Below are 12,311 nucleotides of genomic sequence, written 5' to 3' on the forward strand. Positions count from 1 at the left end.
GCTTTCCCCAAAGGCCCTCCCACCTGGATTTGCTGCTCCAGGTACTTTAAGCTAGTTAAAGCCAGAGCCAGGTTGGGAAAGAGGCAAGCACTCCTGAGTGCTCTTAGAGACAGGACTAAGTGGAGGCTGAAAGCAGGGAATTTGGAATGAGCCTGCATCTGAATCGTCATTTACTTGCTCTATAAACTTGGATGTGTGGCTTAATCTTCCTAAGCCTCTATTTCTTCAAGGATAACATGAGGAAGATCATTTTTCTGTGAGGATTAAGTAAAATGCTGTACATCAGCATAGTGCTTGGGTATCCAGGGATATGTGCTCAGCACATGGTGGTCGTTACTAATGCTTCTGAGTCTCTTTTACACCTAGCTTATTACTGGTTTTTTTGTTTCTAATATGTTGTTGTACACATTTTTGTGCATTTTAATTAATTAATTAATTAATTAATTAATTTGGGGGCGAGAGAGAGAGAGAATCCTAAGCAGGCTCCACACCCAGTGCAGAGCCTGATGCAGGGGTGGATCCCATGACACTGAGATCATGCCCTGAGCCTAAACCAAGAGTCCAGGGCTTTCCCATCCAGCCCCTGGAATTTATTTATTTATTTATTTATTTATTTATTTATTTATGTTTTGAATGTGTGTCTTGGAACAAGTGCCTAGGAGTAGTATTATTAGGCCAAAGACCATCAGAGGCACAGAGCACAGATGCAGAGCATAGACTCTGAAGCCAGAGAAGCTAGGATCTTCTTCCTGGCTACTCTTCTTCCTGGTTATACAATTTTGGGCAGATTCCTTCACTTCTGTATGCTGTGGTGTTATGGAATTTAAATCAGTATTAGTTTTTACGGTGAATGTATGATTGGTCTCTGTACCTATTGGCAGGTTACCTTCTAACTATAATAGTTTGATTATGATAGTAACTATCTTCCCATTAGACTAAGAGCAAATCATATTCCCCTTTGCATCTACCATTTTTTTTAAGTGTTTTTACATTTCTCTGCTTTCTTTTACTTTAATCTTTGTTTTTCATCATATCTGTCTTCTATTATGAAGTTTTGCTTCAAGCTTCAGAAGTTATGTTCCATTTGCATCTAAATGACTCTAACTTGGTACTTTAGGAAGTAAATGGGGAAGATATTTTGGGAACAGGAAGTCTTTTTAGTGCCCTTTATTTAGCATCAGCAATGAGAAATTTGAGGGCAATAGCAGGAAACAGGGACACTGAGAACCACAGTAAGATTGACTTTGAATCTGAGGTAGAATTCTTCATATAGTAATGGGATAGTTGAAAAGTGGAAACAACATCAGATCCAGAATCAGAACATCTTTTTGTTAACAGTATGATCTTTGGCAGGTGGCTAGAATGTCTCTTGATTTAGTTCATTTTCAGACAGCCTTTTAAAATTTAGCCTACCAACTTACACGCTTTTATTAAGTTAAAGACCCTATAAAAAAGACACTTAAAAGAGATAAGAGGGGTGTTTTTGTAATTTGGGTGATATGGTCAAAAAGGAATAAACAGAAATAAAACTGGGACACCAAGGTGGCTCAGTCGGTTAAACGTCTACCTTTGGCTCAGGTCATGATCTCAGGTTCCTGGGATGGGGTCCCACACTGGGCTCCCTGCTCTGTGGGAAGTCTGTTTGTCACTCTCCCTCTGCTCCTCCCCAGCCCCTGCTCGTGTGCTTGCACACTCTCTCTGGGTGTCTCAAATAACTAAAATCTTAGGAAAAAAAAAAAAAAGAAATGGGACTAACTACCAAATGGCACATATTTTTACTCTTGGCTCTAAGATACACTGTCTGCATGGATAGGCAACCTTATTTTTGAGATGAGTGGAAATATACCTCCCGATTTCTCCAGGAAAATTTTCCTATACCAAGGTATTAGAGAAATAAGCAAGCCTGTGTCTCAGGGTATGTCCTGAACAAGGGATGTGGAAAGAAGATTGCCGAGCTCTACAGGAGCTCTCTCCTTCCACACCGCCCCAGCGACTGCCCACTGTATTGAGGGGGCTTTCCACTGGTCCCATCTCTGCAACGTCAGGCATGGTTCTACTCATTGGTTCTCATTGGTTTATTTTCTCCTCACACCCAACCGAAGAGCAAAGATCTAATTTTTATGGGCTCCCCATTTTTATTTGGCAGGAAGACAAGGTGAATGAAGCACACCATTTTCCTGGCTGCCTTCAGCTAGCTGGATCTTTATACAGAGTTTTAAGCCCAAACATGCTTGTTGTCGGAATTCGGAATGTCGGAATGCATGATAGCATGCATTTTATTCCTCTTTCCAGGGGTAATGAACAAAGTGATGTCAGGCAGGGGAAAATTCCTAAACAGACACCAACATCTGTTTTACCTTTCCTTACTCCCTAGGGTTAGATGATCACAAATGAAATTTAAAGAATATTCCGTACGGCAGGTTTGTCAGCTTCTCTCAATCTCAATCTTCGTTTGTCAAATAGGAATAATAAGAATGCCTATCCCTATCCCAGAACTGTTGTAAATGTTAAGAAAGAAAATGCAGGAGTGCCTGGGTGGCTCAGTCAATTAAAGTTCTGCCCTCTGCTCAGGTCATGATCCCTGGGTCCTGAGATCAGTCTCTCTGCTCAGCGGGGAGCCCGCTTCTCCCTTTCGCTCTGCCTGCTGTTCCCCTTGTTTGTGCTCTCTCTCTCTCTCTGTCAAATAAATAAATAAAGTCTTAAAAAAAGGAAGATAATGAAACATTGTTTCATAAGCCACTAAAGGGTTTACAATTATTAGTTAATATTTTTATTAGCTTCAAAATCTAAACCATAATTCCACTCATTACTAACGGAAACAATAAAAGTGGCAAACATTCGGTAACATACTAAGGATGGTAAGGATCAGAAAATATTGAGGATAATTTTTCTATTTATTTTTATATTTGGAGTTTATAGATTTGCTTGTGGTTTACTGTATGATCAATTTTCATCAATACTCCTATGAACACATGAAAAGGAAAGGTACGAAATTCCAATTTTCTTAGGCATAAAATTCTACATATATTTATTAAATACCTCATTAGTTAAATTATTTATTTTCTCTGTATTAAGATTTTTCAAACTGGCGATCTATGGATGAGCTTCAGGAGAGCTGTACTTTTTTTTTTTTTTTAATAGAGGGAAGGTTCATAGTTTTTTCAGGTTCTCAAAGGGATCTGTGACTCCCCTGCTCTATAAAAAAAAAATCTGCTCTATACCCTACTTGATCTGTGGAGGACTAAGAAAGGAAAGTTAAACTACTAAATATAACTTAATAGCATTATTAAAAACTATCCTCAAACAAAAATTATAGTTATTTTGTTAACGTACAGGATTCCTGAGAAATTGTCATGTTGATATTTACTATATTGCTAAATGGCCTTTGTCAAGTTTATTAGGGGCCTTGGAATGAGACTCACAAAAAGTCTGGGCTTCTATAGGATGGCAGAAAAAAGCCAACTCCCTTAATCAAAATTTATCAAATCCAGAACAAGCTGGTCACATATATTCCGTTTTCCTTGAGTTTTGCACTGGGTCTCTTGCAATGTCCTCTGATGAATTCTAAGTCTTTTTCCTGAATACTTCTCCTCAGTTGATTTTCGGAGGAGACAGTCCCACTTTGGAAAGCTAATCATGCCTTAAGGTGACTCAGTTCAAAGTCACATACTTCCTCAAGTGAGTCAAGGAAATAAATGCATCAATTTCTAGGATGAAATGACAACCACTTAAAAACCGACAGCCAAATTACAGACGTATTTGGAACAGGAACTATCTGCTGGCAAACAAGTCATGTATTTTGACACGATGGCCATGAAGAAATTAAAGTCCTCCTTAAGGGAAAAACTGAAGAGGCATTCAAATGAATAGGGAGGATTGAAGCTATAACCTGTGCTCCTACAAAAGTCCCTATGCCTAATCCTCAGAAGTATTAGAAATTTGCAGGACTGACTTACCCATTAGGCTCACAGTATTATGATACCATGCACAAATGGTCCATGATGCTTTCAGGGCTCAGTGAGATATCCTAACTGCAATTTCTTTTAAAACCAGGGGAAAATGATAAGAATAATAATGATATACAATCATGAATCCAGCCGAAATTATGTTTGCCTTTAACCAATGCAGTCATAAAATATATTATATAATTTTTTTTATGGGAGAGGGACCCATGAAGGCAAAAGTGTCCACCTCCCATGGAAGTCATAATGGGGGTCATGGAAATTATTGTTTACTCAATGTGGTTCCTGGTCAGTATGTGAGCAGATGCCTTGTGAAGTTTGCCTTCATGTGTGTTTATACATGGTTCTAAAGCACTGTTTAGAATAGATTATATTCTCTTAGAAGAAGAGGGATTGAAGCTACAGAGCCTCTTCATGTCTGTGTATCTTTCTTTCTGTTTGCTTCACTCTGGCTCTTTCTAACCAGGAACTTATTTTACTTGCTTATCTCATGACCCAATAGTCTCTAGCCTCAACTAAGCATCAGATTTGCCACTGATGTTGGTTTTCTGTGGATCAGAATTCAAATTCTCTGCTGGAGTTTCCTCTAGTCAAGTGTTCAACACAGATGAAATTAGCCATAACTGATCTTTCCCCTCTTGTTCCCCCCACCACAGACACATACACACACACTCCTGCATGCCCTGCAGAACCTGTCATAGGTATGGTTAGCCCTTCTGGAGGCTCCATTGGGTGGTTAATGAAATGTCTTCTACTATATAGTTTTAATATGGTTCAATGACACTCAAGCAGAAAACTATCTCAGGACAATGAGCCTGGCAGTAAGTAGTGGTCTAATTCTAATTACATTATTATAATTTTTCATGTTCTTGATTGTCATTTTTGCCACATATTCAACACATGGGAAACAGAAGGGTCCTCTCCAGGAAATGTCATTTGCAGAGACTGTCCAGTCTAGCCAGGTCTCAGGGAAGGGCCACATTGCATAATCAGGCAGGACTTCTGCCTTGAGATTAAGCCATTCTCTGAAGATGAATGATACCCCGCTGAGTCTCTTTTTTGCTGGATAAGTGACCTATCTGAGTTAAGTATCCACATCACATACACTTCCTGTCACTTTGGGATTATAATAAGCCTCCTTCATTAATGATTCTGTATTAGGAACATGTGAATAGATGTGACTTTAATAGCAAGTTGAATTTTATTTAATTATCACAGTGTCACACACCTTTCTACATTTGTAGAATTTTAATACTCAACAAGCACCATATTGTTTCACTATAAAGAGGTATGATTGGTGCATAGCAATTTGGTATGACCAAGACATATACTGTCTATCTCAAGAATGAGAAGAACCCTGAGAAAGAAAAAAACTTTTATCTGTCATATTTCCCATTTAGATGTGTCACTCCTATTTAAAATTGAAGAACAGGAAAGATTAGGTCCTTTTTGATCAGAAGAAAGCTTTGAGTAAAAAAAGACTGATCAATGACAGCTGTTTTTCTTTTAATATTATCTTACTAATAGAGAAATAGGAAAAAATCTGTCATGGGCATTGTATCAGCCAGGATTCAGTTTTGAAGAACAGAATCTATTCAGCAAGTTTAAGAGAAAGGGATTTATTAAAGGCTATTTTATGGTTTATTGTGCCATTGGGAAGCAAAGAATTGCCTCCCAGATTGAACTTGCAAGAACGACTCCCAAAACAACTGTAGATCTGGGGCAGGGGAGCAGCTGCTTCTGCAGTGGTCAAGAGGCTGCAGATTCAGAAAGCTAAAATCCTAGCTACCTGCTCCTGGATATCCTGCCTCTCTGCCCACGACAGTCTCCACACCAACCAAGCGGTGTGACATCTTGTCTCTCGTCCCATGTGGCTTTAGTTCTAAATCAAAGTTTCTTTTGACTATACTTGATTTGTGAAGCTCTACCTGCAAGGAAGATTGAGAACTGTAGCTTTTAGCTTTCTGGCCTCTGCATGGTAAAAAGCATCCAGAACGGAGGCCAATGAGCCAACTTGAGTATTTATTCTGGGTACATAACTGGGTATTACTGAAAACCCGAGTAACTTTGCGGGTGAAAATCAGATATGGTCATCTTTTGGGTTTATTTTTTTCCTCCTTCAGGACTGGAATTGTATTATTTGTAATCTTTGGTTCATGATACACTCACATCAGTGATCTACATTTGGATCCCAAAGTACTTAATAATAAAATAAACATCATAGACCTACTGACCACTAGCGTAAAAGCTAGGTCCATGACAACAACCTACAACTAATCAAGCATCTCTTGACATTCCCCTATCCTAGGAAACCATCAGCCTGCATTTCATGTTTTATTGCATTTATATGTATTCTTATAAAACAACTTTACAAAATTTTTTTAGACTTTTCTATACTGCAATAAAAATGGGATCATACCCTATGTAATCCTTTGGTTCTTCCTTTTTTATGGAATGTTCTGTTGCCAAATTTATCCATATTTTTGCATTTCACTATAGTTCATTTCAACTGTATTCTGTTGCTGATTGTGACACTATTTCATCAAATAAATATACACCCATTTTTCTTTTAATAGATATGTGGGCTGCTTCAGAGTTTGGACACAGTGAATAATGATGCATAAACATTCTTTCAAATGTAGAATTTCTTTGGGGGTGTTTACCAAAGATAGAATTACTGGATCATGGGGATTTTTAAGTTTGGGTTGCACTTGTGTATGTTAAAGGTCATCAAAAATGTTTAATTTCAGCCAAGTCTGGCTTAAAAGTAGTAAACTAGCATTATCATCACAAGAATATAAAATATAGGACTTAGAGGTTTACCATTTGGAGAACAAGGGATTATCTTTGGCATTTTGTACCTACTTCTCTGCTGACATACCTCTTCCCTAGGAACCCAACACACCCTTCCCATTCTCAGTTGAGAGTGTCAACCAGTGGAATTCCTTGAAACTCAACAATCATCCTTCTCTGACCACAGCCTCAGGTCCATGATCTCTCTAACATTTGGCCAAAACCCTTTCCTGTCACACTATACTCCTTTAGCTTTTGAAACACATAGCTATTCTGCCACATTAAAGAGAAATCTCAGGGTTCCTACTGCATCCGCAGGAAATTGATAAGGACAAAGAGTGTCCATTAAAGCCAGCTTGATTTAGTGTAACATAATCATCAGACTGTGAGTAGATATTTGATTTACAGCAGGCTGCCTAAGCTATAGAGAGAACCCTTAAATTTCACATCTGTCATGAGATGGGTTCCCCTGAAAAGAGACTTTAAGATTTATGTGCACGTGCTTTATGGGGAGGACTCTCAGTTACAACAGCTGTCAGGGAATGAGGAAAGCTGGATTAAACAAAAGGAGAAGTTGAACCATAATACAGTTGTAACAGAGCCTTCAGCTGATTCTCTGGGAAGCTCTGATGCTGAGATGAACCTTCAGAGATGTTGTGTTTGAGCAAGAGACCTACGGCCTTTGTTCCCCATGTAGACTAGGATCCAGTCTACCCCCTAGGAAGAGGGCATGATATTGAGTGAGACAGCTCCCTTTGAGCAAAAATGATTCCTGGGGAAGGCTTCCTGGCCACTGGGGGATCTGGGTAGCATATAACAACACTCTCACAAGTCCATCTCCTCTACGTGAATCCACTTGCTTCTCATAAACTCATGCCATCATTAAGTTGTTGGGACAACAACTTAAGGTTTCTTGTTTCTTGGGGAAACTAACAAGATGAAAATTAGTAGGCTAAACTTGAAGACCCGCAGCTACAAATGGTTATAAGGTTGCAAATAACCCTCCTCTACTCCTCATTCTAAATTCCTCACAACCTAGCTAGCACCTCTGCTGGTCTAGGTGGATGACCTAGTGGAGTGATTCAGACTCTTATTCCTGTGGGGTCAACATACAATTCTAGATCATGGCCACAATTAGAATGACAAGAGACACTGTAGTGGTTCACCTGGATGCTGAACATATTCTTTCTTGTTCCTGTTGTATAACAATAACCATCTCTCTTCCTAATGATAAGGGTCAATTACCCTTGGCAGGCTGGTGACTCCTTTCCTTGCCTACTGGTCTTGGCAAAAGCCCAAAGAGATTAGATGACGGCCATAACTTAAAGTTCAATGGGACCCTTAATTGTCCCTTAATGGAAATATTCTACATCTGGGAATCAGAAGTTCTAGATCTGTAGAACCTAGGGTTATAAAAATAGAAGCATAAATTTTTCAAGCACTTTACAGAGGGTTATGATAAGTGGGACTACTACTTTCATTCCTTAGTTCCTTGACCCATGTAGCCTACATACTAGGGACAGAGTACCTTATAATGATCATTGGTTTAGGGTATATAATGGGTCCTAACGGATGTATCTCATATTCATAAAGCTTCATCTCAAGTCTGGTGCCTTAATTATGTCTTTAAAGACTGGTTCCATTGCTCTATCAGGCCAATGTCCTCTCAGTGGTGCAATATAAAATAGGATCAATGGCTCCCATGGTATGAATCCCTTTGCTGCAGTGGGTCCCTTGGTCAATTGCAACTTTATATGGGATCCCATGCCAATAGATCAGTAATTCCATGAGCCTTCTGATAGTGCTGGACGAAGCCATATGAGCAGGAAAGAAAAGCTCATTGTCAGAAATATGTAAATTCCAGTCAAGATGAAGTGCCAGGGTCAAAGAGGTCCCATGTAATTATTTTGCCTTCAAATGGAAGGTTAGTCTCTTCTAAGAAAGATTTAATATTGAGAGCCCAATCCTAGCCTCTGTTGCTGGTAGGTTAGACATTTCACAGCAACAGTATTGGTCTTAAAGAGGGGGAAACCCATGTTCTGGGACCTTATTCCTCGAAAGCATAGCTTCTCTGATCATGTGCCCATTGTACCAGTGTTGGACTGGCCAAGTCATTCTGCCTCCTTGGTGGTTTAGTGCCTCTTCTGTGGTGAAGACTCTCCAGTGTGAATTAACATATCATACAAAGGTCTTCACACTCTGTGCTCACTCCATAAGTTATATATATGCCTCTTTCCCACTTCTTCTGGACTGTGACCTTCTAATTTCCCTCTTTCCTATGTGTCTCACCAACCAATCAAGACATTTGCCATAACCCATGAGAATATGTGATGTGTATATCCTGATATTAAATGTACACATACACATTTAATATCAGGATAATACACTTCTCTTTCTATACTAAGTTTATGACCAGGTACACTTATTGAAACTTCACTCTTAGGGAAGATTTCCCTTCACTACTATCTTTTATGGTCATTCTTGATTTGGGCTGCAGTGCAGTGACAATCTAATTTCAGCTTCATCCATATACTGGACTTGCTCATCCATGAACCAAGCTTATCCTATTTATTTTTTCATCGACAGGTCATAATAGACCCATGTTGGTGTGAGCTAAAGGAGTGGCACCAGTGCAATAGTGATGAATGACATGGGAGTCTGAGTGATCTGATTCTTCAGTTTACTTGCACCCTTTGGCTCTGTTAATGCTGGTCCTGGATGTGTCACTTCTGTCTTTTGGAGAATTATTTCTGGAGCTGCCAGACTTCATGACTTGGCAAGACTGGTGGAATCCTACTCATGATAGACATTTTTGGTCACATGATAAGCTACATCTTAGGCTCTATGGCAGCTTTCTCAAATAATGTATTGTTCTTTGCTGAGGATGGCATGCCTTGCTCTAGAACCCTGGTGCTCATTGTTGTGATTTTCCTACTGAGGTTCATGAACTTCATATGGGCTCCCTGTGACCAGATACATCAAACACTGTATATCTGTCATGTTGTGTGGCTCAAATTTCAGGGCTGTTTGTTTCACAGACTGAACTGCTGCAAAGCCATTTCCTGCTCTAGTCCTCACTCAGAGCTGGCTGTCTTCCATATCTGTTGATGAATAGGTCAGAGTAATAGTGTCAAGTTTGGAAGTTGTTGCCTTCAGAATCTGAGAAGGCCTTCTGGATGTTGTGCTTCTTTTGTAATGGTGGGAGGCACAAGTAATAATGTGTGCTTCACCTGAGAGGGGATATGCCACCATGCCCCCCCCCACTGGACTCCTAAAAACTTAACTGAGGGCGCCTGAGTGGCTCAGTGGGCTAATCTGCTGCCTTCGGCTCAGGTCATGTTCCCAGGGTCCTGGGATCGAGTCCCGCATCGGGCTCTCTGCTTCGGCGGGGAACCTGCTTCCCCCTTTCTCTCTGCCTTCCTCTCTGCCTACTAGTGCTCTCTGCCTGTCAAATAAATAAATAAATTTAAAAAAAAACCTTAACTGATATGAGTCTTTAAATCTCTGAAAAGTTCATCTCTACTCCCTGATGAAAATACTTCTGTCCAAGTCTTCCAAAGTTTCTGATGTACCACTCCTTGCTCATCTGGTTCAATAAACATAATTATCATAAATGTGGTAAAGTAATACAAGGTACTATGAAAAGTCTATATTGTCTGGATCCATTCAGACTATATTATGACGATAGATGGTAGAGTTAACATAGTTCTGTGGCGAGAGTGTATACAGTTATCTATCCCACTTGAATTTCAATTGATTGCCTTTCATGATGGAGGTGGAAAAGAAAGCCCTCACCAGATGAGATCAATATATATTTACCATGAACCTGAGCCTGTGTTAATCAGCTCTAGCACAGATACTACCACTCACACAGCAGCTGAAACTGAGACTACTACTTTGTTGAGTTTGTAATGGTCTACTTCCATCCCTAGGGATCAGACTAGTGAATTAAATGAATAGGGATATGATAGAGACTACCAACCCTGTATTCTGTAGGTCTTTAAAGGTAATGCTAATCTCTACCATTCTTCCCATGCAGTGGTATTGTTTTGATTTTATAATCTTGTCTGTGAAGAATGGAGGTTTCAGAGGCTACCATTTGGCTTTCCTCATTATAATTGCTGTTACCCCATAGGCAAAAGAGTAAACGTGAAGTTTCAGCCAATTACCAGGATGTCCATGAAAATTATAATGTGGGTACTGGAGAAATGATTGCTGGATTACTGGGTGGGTCCATGGAGCTGGTGAACACACTGTGAACCAGGACCTAGATCATGACTCCATTTACTACTTGAACCCCATAAAACCCCACTTTCATAAAGTGGCCACTATGACATAGTTACAACAGTGACTTCAGTTGATCGTATGGGGATCAATATCAACTTGACTCAGTGTCCCATAGTCCTTGAAATGTCTGAGTATTCTCCTTTCAGTATTTGGTAGCCTGAATAAATGGCTGTAGATTCTTTGGGGGAAGAACCAGGGGAATCACTGCTCCCACACACTTGCCATAATGTTGCCGATTCCTTCCTTATGTACTGGCCCCTCCTTTAACCAGTGGGTTTCCTGACTGAAAGTTGGCTCAGATAAGACTCAAGGAGAAACTGAATGGCAATGCATTATAACAGAGATCTCAGTCAACCCCGGGCGTAGTTTTGAACTAGAATGACCCATCAGAGATAATCTGAATCAAAGCAAGGAGTTGAGACTTGGTACCGTCATATCAACTATCACTGGATGCAGGCTGCCTCTGGGGAGGCACTGTATATCTGAGCAAGGCAACTACCCTCATCTGAGGGCAATTTCTGGACAGAGCCTCTCTTGTAAGCTGTTTGCTGGGCAACATTCCTCAAAGCTGATAGAGTGAGTTCCTTCCCTTTGACTTTGAAAGGGACATCTGGGTGTTGTCTCATGGCATTCCATAACACTGAAAGTACCTTCTCCGAAGTTTCTTAACCTCTGTCTGAAGCTTCTCTCCTCTGAATCCAGGCCAGCACTTCATTACCAAGTCCTCAGTGTCTTGGTTGTCTTCTTTTCTCCACAGAACACTAATACTATGAGATGTCCTCCAAAAATAATTCCATAGTCAAACAAATTTGGTGCATGTGACCTAATTTATCACACTCTTGCAGGTTCACAAAGCACATCAACATGTTGAAATCTCTGAGATGACTGAAGCACAACAATTTTTTTTTCCTAGAGTTAGTATTTTCAAACTTGTCTTCTTGTAACAGTTCATGAAACTAGAATTCTAGAAAACAACCTTTTGCTGAAGTTCCTTCAATGCTTGAAGAAATCCCTCTTGGCTTCCTTTCTCGAGGATTTTCCTGGTTCTCTTTCTTTTCTTATTTTTTATTTTAATTCCAGTCAAGTTAACATACAGTGTTTTATTAGTTTCAGGTGTACGATTCAGTGATTCAACACTTCCATATACCAGCCAGTGCTCATCACAGTAGGTGCCCTCCTTTATCCCTGTCACCTGCTTCACCCATCCTGCTCCCCTCTGGTAACCATCAGTTTGTTCTCTATAATTAAGAGCCTGTTTCTTGGTTTCCC

The sequence above is a fragment of the Mustela erminea genome, chromosome 9 (genome assembly GCF_009829155.1).
Source record: "Mustela erminea isolate mMusErm1 chromosome 9, mMusErm1.Pri, whole genome shotgun sequence".
NCBI lineage: Eukaryota > Metazoa > Chordata > Mammalia > Carnivora > Mustelidae > Mustela > Mustela erminea.